At 41.6% G+C, this 8,050-nt stretch overlaps 1 long non-coding RNA gene across 1 annotated transcript; it reads left to right on the forward strand.

Annotated features, from left to right (window-relative positions):
• The first annotated feature begins 2,017 nt into the window (after positions 1-2,017).
• Positions 2,018-6,606, forward strand: LOC122437766. Its single transcript, XR_006268397.1, has 3 exons — positions 2,018-2,205; positions 3,638-3,768; positions 6,543-6,606. It is a non-coding gene; the product is annotated as an uncharacterized LOC122437766 (long non-coding RNA).
• Positions 6,607-8,050: the final 1,444 nt, after the last annotated feature.

Consider the following 8,050-nt stretch of genomic DNA (forward strand, 5'->3'; position numbering starts at 1 on the left):
CATGTTGGTGCAACATTATGAAAACTGTGTAGATTTTAGAGTCGACAAACTTGGCTTTGAATTCAGGTTCAGCCACTTGCTTCCTCTGTGACCGGTGAGCCACTTGACCCTTCTGCACTTCAGTTCCCTCATTCATCAAATAAGTCCCACTTTATAGCATTGTTTTGAGAACTGGGGATACTGTATATTAATCATGGAGCACAGGGGCCATCCCAGACTTTGTTCTTAGAAAAGGTTAAATTTTTTTGTTCTTAATATGCACCTTTTAATGGCTCCCTAATGCTTGCCCAATAAGGTTCTTGTTTCTAAACATGACTATGTAGCTAGCCCCTTTGCCACGGCCCCAAACTGCCCCAGCCTCATCTTCCTGAGGCATCCCCGGCCCAGCCACCCCAACTGACCACTCACACCTTGACACCCTCTGTGTTCACTCCTGTACATACTCACACCATTCTCCCTGGTTTTACTGGCATTACTTATCCCCAGCTTCAAAACAGATGACTGATTAGCCAGTGTCCTGGGTTCGAGTCCAGCTTCACCAAGGACTTAGTGACCCTCAACAAATCCTCGCTTATCTGTGTCTCCAAGATAAAATCAAAGCCACCATGAAATGGGATAGCAATAATAACACCTCAAAGCATGGGAGGATCAATGAAGCCCATGAAAGTGCCCTGTAGAATTCAGCCTGAACCCAGAGGCACTCAACCTCAGTTGCCAAGAAGTAAGCTGAGCAGTTTGCTTTTTTTAAAATGTCAATACCTGATGTCATTCTGACAGTTTTGTTTGTTGGTTGGTTGGTTTCAGTTGCCCAAGGTATTCTAAAGTGAAGTGAAGCCAGGGTGAACTACTGATTTTAATTTAAGTGTTAGTTGCTCAGTCGTGTCCGACTCTTTGCGACCCCATGGACTGTAGCTGGCCAGGCTCCTCTATCCTTGGGATTCTCCAGGCAAGAATGCTGGCATGGGTTGCTGTTCCCTTCTGCAGGGGATCTTCCTAACCCAGGGATTGAACCCAGGTCTTCTGCATTACAGGCAGTCTCTTTACCAACTGAACCACCAGGGAAACCTTACCTTAACTTAGTGCTACCCAAAGTGTGGGGCCTGGGCCAGCACCACCAGCATCACTTGGGAAAGTTTTACACAAATTTTCAGTAAAAACCTCGAAATTCATGTTTTAACATGCCTGCAGATCATTGCTAGAAGTGAAGATCCTGTGTCTTAAACAAAAGATGTCTTATCAAAAGACATCACCATCATTCATAAGATCTTGGGAGCTATTTAGGGGCAGAACACATATCTGAATCCTATTCCTCATAGCATAGGTCATAATATGCCATGTGTGGAAGTTATATATGAAAAATGTTGAATTGGAGAGACTTCTTTAAATCTCATTGAGAGATTTGGGCTTCCGTCATAGCTCAGTTGGTAAGGAATCCGCCTGTGATGCAGGAGACCTCAGTTCAATTCCTTGGTCAGGAAGATCCACTGGGGAAGGGATAGGCTACCCACTCCAGTATTCTTGGGCTTCCCTTGTGGCTCAGCTGGTAAAGAATCCTCCTGCAATGTGGGAGACCTGGGTTTCAATCCCTGGGTTGGGAAGATCCCCTGGAGTAAGGAAAGGCTACCCACTCCAGTATTTTGGCCTGGAGAATTCCATGGACTGAGTCCATGGGGTCACAAAGAGTCAGACACGACAGAATGACTTTCACTTTCACTTTCTTTAAATCTCATTGAGGAAAGAGTTGCAATTGTGTGAAGACTAGCTGATACAGAGAACAATAAAGTTAAGTACATAAGAGAAAAAAAATTAATATCTAAGATACCCCTCTTATTGTAGTAGCTAGTGTATGTGTGCATGCTCAGTTGCTCTTTTGTGTTTGACTTTTTGCAGGCCCATCATGCCAGGCTTTTCTCTCCATGGAATTTTCCAGGCAAGAATACTGGAGCAGGTTGCCATTTCCTACTCCATGGTATTTTCCTAACCCAGGGGTTGAACCCACGTCTCCTGCGTCGAAAGGAGGATTCTTCACCACTAGTGCCACCCAGGAAGCCCTGGTAGCTAGTATGCAGCACTTACTAGAGCCTAAGGCCTGATCTGACTACTTTACTTGCATGGATTAGCTCATTTAAGCCTTATAACACCCTTATGCAGTAGCTACTGTTGTTATTAGTATTTTACTAGCATGGCAGTTGAAGTACAAAGAAGGTAAGTAAACTGTTTGAGGTCACACAATTTGTAATTGGCAGTCAAATTTGAGCTCAGGTTTTCTGGCTCACCCTCTGGGCTCCTAACTCCTCCATGCTACTACCATTTGTATGGCAATATGATGTTACTGATTCCTACTATTATCAACAGACTTGTCTTCCATTCTCCCTATAGAAACTATAGATAATAGTCAACTATCAATCTTCTCTTATCCAGTTCTCCCTGAAATGATGTTATTAATCACAGACATTTAGACAATATTTTCTATGTACTGGCCGTGTAATAAGTGCATAGCAATGTATTCATTTAATTCTCCATTAATACAGTGAGGCAGATACTATTATGACCTATATAAGATATATAAGATAAGTAAGGCATGCAGAGGTTAAGGAACCAGCCCAGGTCATACAAACAAGTGAATGGTGGGCCAGGATCTAAACTCAGGGTTTTCAGAGTCAGTCTCCTTATTACTTTGCTATGAAGGCATTCTTTGTAGGGGGAGTTTGGGAGACATGGTCTTAGAACTAAATTTTGTTACTGTTTTTGTTATTACATCCCTCATAGGGTTGGTATGAGAAACATAGTGCCGATAAACAGAAAGCACTCAGAACAGAGCCTAACACATAGTAAGGACTGTGTTTACTGAGAGTTATCGCTTTCAATTGTAGATAGTCCATCTGGCTTATCAGATCACAATTCTGGCCTCATAAGCTGCATTTGAAAATCAGGACATATGACCTTTGCCCTGTGGGATCCCAAGTCGTCAAGGGCATGACTGGTTCTGCCTGGGGGATGGAGGCAAAGCCACTTTTGGTTTTCTTCCCAAATCAGGAGTGATATGAGTCACATGTTCAGTAAAGGACCTTGATCCTGGACTCATGTAATACCAAAGTATGATCCTAGGAAGCATGGTGTATGCCTCTAGTACGATGTGTCAACTACAAATGTGCACTTACCAAGAGCATTGTCAACAACTGAACAACAAAGGCATTTACCATCTGCCTCTATGGAGACTGAACCCCATTCTGCTATAGCTGTTGACCTTCAACAACCCCTGAGGGCGGTCAGGGTGGAGTGAGGCACTCTGTGCTCCAGGGAATCTGGTGGGACAGGTCTTTAGATAGTTGGATGTTTTTAGGAACAGATTTTATGATCTCCATCCTTGCATCTCCTCATATCTAGAGAAACACTAAATCCCTTCATGGTGACATCAGATCCTCATGACTAACAAAAAGCCTTTTGTAAATTGAGTGCTTCATAGTATTGAACTCCCCCTTCACCAAAACCTTATATATTGACTTTCCCCCACTGCTGCATTGGAGCAGTCTCTCAGAGCTATCTGAGATACTGCTTCCCGGGCTGCAGTCCTTGTTTTGCCTCCAATAAAACTTAACTTGCAACTCTCAAGTTGTACATCTTTTTTTGTCAACAGTTATGGCGACCACAAAGGGACCCAGAGTGGACTTCCTTCCTTCAATTGGACTCCGTGAGGAGCCAGAGCTTTGGTACCAGCAGTGGCCCCTTGAGCCCATCCACCTCCTTGGGGAGTGCAGATGAATTTAGGTAAGCCTTTCCGGGTTCTTGAATCTCCTGTATTGATTGAGATTTTGAGTTTTATTTGGTGGTGGAGCAGGTTACCTGCCCCCTCCCAGTAGGAAAGATACTTGGCGGGGGGTGGGGGGTGGCAGGTGAAACATATGGGGCATACCCACTCATGGTCTAGACACTGAGTGGGGCTCAGTTGAAAGATACTGAGAAATTCCCACCCAGGCAAAAGATACTGGGTTGGGGGCTGGCTGAAAGATGCCAGGAGAATTGCCCACCCAGTAGGCAATTGCCTGCCCAGTTGCCTCTCTACCCAGTAGGTACTGGGTATGGGGGTTCAATTGACAAAAATCAAGGGATACCCGGGACTCAGTTGAAAGATGCCGAAGTCACTCCGTTGTAGGGGACTGAATGGTCTTGGCTGAGTGGTTAAGTAAGAGGCTGATCTGACACTTTTCCTCAGTTTGACTGCCATTATAGAATTTGTCAGGATAAAAGTGAGGAAAATAAGTGAGAGCTTTGCTCTGAAGAAAAGGGACAAGATTCCTCCCAGCTGGTCTCGGTTTTCTCAGGTGACTGAGAAATTTATGGGAGCGGTGGAGGCCTAATCCTCATACCTTGCAGTGGCCCCATAGGGAAAACCACTCATTAATTAAAATGCTTGCTCGTCTGGGGGTCCCACATAAGAACTGGCCATTCAGCAACCTGGGCAGCCACGGTGGTCTTAGATTGCTGGTGGCAGGATATGAGACATGTAAGATGAGTTGAAACGACTCTGGGGTGACTTCTGGGGGAGTTAAGCTCACAAGCAGCACATGGGGCCACCACACAAGTTCATTAGTGATTTTTATCCCTGACAAATTCAGCTTAAAATGGGAAACAATCTTTCAAAAACAGAAACAAAGGAGTGTCAGAAAGCCAGCCTCTGACTAACACTCTAACCAGATTCATGTACGATACGTATGGAGCTCATACTTACAAGTACCTGGTTAATTGGAGAAATTATACTAAAAGAGATCTCAATCTAAAATGGCTAAATTGGGGTTCTTTTGATATTCTAAAATTGATATTTTTTTGCACACACAATTAGAAAAGGCCAGCCATGCTTACTTTGACTGGTATCTAGAAGCTTCTAAAACAGGAAATGATAGAGCAACTTCTTCGCAGGAAACTGACAAGAAATTGCTTGAAACTGTATCAGAACTAAAAAATGCTGCTAGCACTGACTTTGCCACATCACAGGTCTAATGGAGCTGTGAAGTCACATTTGGCATTTATGCCATTTGGCTTTTGATTTTTGGACATTACTTTACCATCTTTTTGGGACACTCTTGCCACTTGGCTTTTGATTTCTGGGCATCTCTTTGCCTCTTGTTTCATTTGGAGTGAGATTCCTGGCTGGTGAAATTATAGTTCAGTTTGGTTTGTTGGTTTGGTCTGAGCACACACACATCTGGTACAAACTGCTTGAGCTAATATGGGAATTGCTCACTCTAAGGTTCCACACTCCACCTAGAAACCTCTTGGGGGAAAAAATTTTTTTTTAATTTTCTGGACTGGTCAATCTATAGCTATGATCCAATGGCAAGAAAAATAGCCTAAAAATATTAGATCTTTATTGACATAGGATAGGAAAATAGACTGAAGTTTCCTTATGTCCAGGACTTCCTCCAGTAATCAACTCCCAGGGGCTGGTCAGACTAAGACCCCTACTTCCCCAGAGGGACAATCCCAGCTGGGACCAATCTGCCCTTGTTGTCAGGGCCAAGTTGAGCACTATCTGGTCTAAATTTTGGCTATAAAAACTATGGTCACAGAAAAATACCATTTTTGACAATGTGGTCACAATATTCTTTAGATGCCAGAGGAAGCTTGAAGAAAAAAATTATATCTTTAAGATTTCTTGCCCTGAGGAAATAACTCCTCCTATACCTTTAGACTGGGCTCCCCTGGTGGCTCAGAGGTTAAAGCATCTGCCTGAAATGCAGGAGACCTGGGTTCAATCCCTGGGTCGGGAAGATCCCCTGGAGAGGGAAATGGCAACCCACTCCAGTACTCTTGCCTGGAGAATCCCACGGACAGAGGAGCCTGGTAGGCTACAGTCCATGGGATGGCAAAGAGTTGGACATGACTGAGCGACTTCACTCACTTAGGACTAAGTTTAAAATAAAGTTAATTAAGTTTACCTTTTAAGTAAAGTAAGCTGGTGCAAAAAATTGAATTTAGCTTTTCTGTTAAGAGGACACCTTTTCTTCAGATATTGAACTGCCTTTGATAATAGATTTAAGTTTATCTCTTAAACGATCTGTTCTGAAATACTTTATTGTTATTTTGGCTAAGTGAATAGCTTATTGTTTCACAAGGACCTATAATCCTATCTGACTGAGTGTTTTAAACCTTTTTGATATTTGTTGACAAAGCTTCCTAAATCATTCTAATGAAGAACTTGACTTCTGGCTAACTTTAGGATACTTCAGAGGGCCCCTGAAACACCATAAAGAGAGATATTACACTAATTAGGTTCATTTTGTAAACAAAATTACATGGGAAGTATTGTCAAGTGAGTAGTAAGTCTTGGGTTATATTGTATGGTAAATGTTACTAATATAGATATCCTAGAAACTGTATGGAGTTTTTAAAATTCTGATATGTTTGGGTAAAAAGTTATCAGCCATAATTCTAGTTATTATCTCAAAATACTGTCATAGCACTAACCAAGTTTCGCAAAATGATTCCTCCTAAAAAAAAATTTATAGAAAGGACTTTTGGGTAAATACCAGTTTCTTAACTAGGTAAGGATTCTAATGGGAAACCTGATGACTTCACAAAGGTTAACAGAAGGCCTGAATGAACTGGTAAATATACATATAACTTTTATTGTTTCTATCTGAAAAATTACTGGGTTAAATCTGTGTTTTCCAGGTTTAAGAAAAACCTTCCCCTCAAACTAATTATGATGGTAATTTGGTAAAATTATATTTTATAAAGAAACTGAAACATTTATCTTTTCTCTCTATCTGAACCCTCCAGAGATTGGAAACTCTTAGTTTCCAGTAACTTTATCAGATAAGTTAGGGAGGTTATCTCACTAACAGGTACAGAAAACTGAAGGAACTTTGGAGACCTTGAAAAGGGAGGAATTCACTTAGATCTATTAAGCAAAATCTGTGATAAGCCTTTGGCATGATTTTCCTAGCCCTGAAAGGTTTTATTTTAAAAGTTCAGTCTGAGACTCTATAAAAGTCTCAGCAAAGCAAAAAGTCTATGATCAATTATGGTTATATAAATCATCAGGCCAAGTTTATTGAGACCAGACCTGTATTACAACTCTTAATTCGGTTATATTTGGTAAAAAAATGACAGTGATTTTAGGGAGAAAAAGATGTTTTAATGAATGTTAAATCCCAGTTTGTTAATGGAGGTCTGTATCTACTAAGCCTCATTTCCTGGATAGTTCTTTGCTGTTAGGGTATATTAATGTAAAATTTAATTGAATTATTAAAGGACACTCTAGGGTTGTTTCTGAAGCTTATCTCAGGCATCTATCTGTGGATGAAGATCAGATGCCTCATGCATGACCTGCAATCAAGACTAGAAGAAAACATAATTTAAGGAACTGTCTCCAACCAGGATGGAAGGACCTTTCTATCAGGTACTCTTAACTAGCTCACGCCCAGTGAAATTGAAGGGAAATTGACTCTTGGTTTAACTCCCACTTCCAAAGGCCTCTAAGCTGGCCTGGTCTATGGAGAGGCCTGCTGACCTCAAACTCACCTTAAAACAATGCTCAAACAGAGGAAACTACACCACACTAGGATGAGAAGAAGACAACATCAGAAGTAGACAGTTCGCCCAAGATGCTGATCTGACTGGTATGATCATTTACAATGTTTTCTTGATTCCTTGGACCTATGCCTACCAATCAAATGTTTTCTATAAAGGACATGATGCCATGCTAGTTGAAAACTCAATCCAATTGTTCAGTTGTGGCCAGTTACCTGTGTCTAGTACTTCTGGGTTACCTTGGTTGATTTCTGTTCTCTAGGGCTCTGACTGGATACCCCCTAGGAAATTTATTTTAGATGAATGTTCAGTCCTGTTCTATCTACTCATGATATTACTAGATGGGATCCTCTCACCTGGCCAATTAATAATACCTCCTCTAATGCTGGCCATAGATTTAAATTTTCTCTTAGGGTCATTCAAACTCAACTGGAGTGATGAGCTAAGCCTAAATAAAAAATTAGCCTCTCATCTATTAAAAGGAAAACTCCCACAATTATGGGGAGGATCTACATGG

Source organism: Cervus canadensis, chromosome 3 (genome assembly GCF_019320065.1).
Source record: "Cervus canadensis isolate Bull #8, Minnesota chromosome 3, ASM1932006v1, whole genome shotgun sequence".
Classification (NCBI taxonomy): domain Eukaryota; kingdom Metazoa; phylum Chordata; class Mammalia; order Artiodactyla; family Cervidae; genus Cervus; species Cervus canadensis.